The following is a 734-nucleotide window of genomic DNA, read 5'->3' as shown; positions in this document are numbered from 1 at the left end:
ATCCTTTTAGCTTTTGACTAGCTGAAATGGTATGTGTTACACCACCACAAATTTTTCTTAGCAAAGCATCTTTCATTTTCATGCTGGATTTGATATTTATCCTGAAGTCATTTCTTACTTTGAGATTTTTTTTTTTCCTGGAAGAGAATATAGGTGAGAAACAGACTGATTTTCCAACTCAGCAAGTTCTTACTTCTGTATATTTACTGTATATTATGTTCTACAGCTGAGAAGTTCATTTTTTAGTTTACGTCTGTCTTACATATTTTCTCATAGTCATCTAAGAGAAATAAGTTGTCATCTTCTACCTTTTGCTTGGAAAATCTCCAGAGCCAGATCCATAAGTTAAGTAGGTACCCTTTCTATTTTCCCCATTATTGCCAATTTTTCTACCACTAAATAATAAGTATATCATTTTATCTAACCACCAACAACAAATTCCTCTCCATTCTCCCAGAACCCACCAGTAATCTCACTGAGACCCTTCCAGATTTTATTAAGAATCTCCTCTAGGCCCATTCAACTTTGCTTGCCACCCAGTCCAAAGGTCAGTGATATTTTCCAAAAACAAAAGTCCAGGACCAGATGGCTCACAGGTGAATTCTACCAAACACTTAAAGAAGAGTTAATACCTATTCTTAACCTATTCCAAAAAATACAAGAGGAAGGAAAACTCCCAAATTCATTCTATGAGGTCAGTATCACTCTGATACCAAAACCAGATAAAGACACAA

The sequence above is a fragment of the Leptonychotes weddellii genome, chromosome 2 (genome assembly GCF_054177405.1).
Source record: "Leptonychotes weddellii isolate Sample4059 chromosome 2, ASM5417740v2, whole genome shotgun sequence".
Taxonomy (NCBI): Eukaryota; Metazoa; Chordata; class Mammalia; order Carnivora; family Phocidae; genus Leptonychotes; species Leptonychotes weddellii.
Note: the sequence above shows the minus strand (reverse complement) of the source record.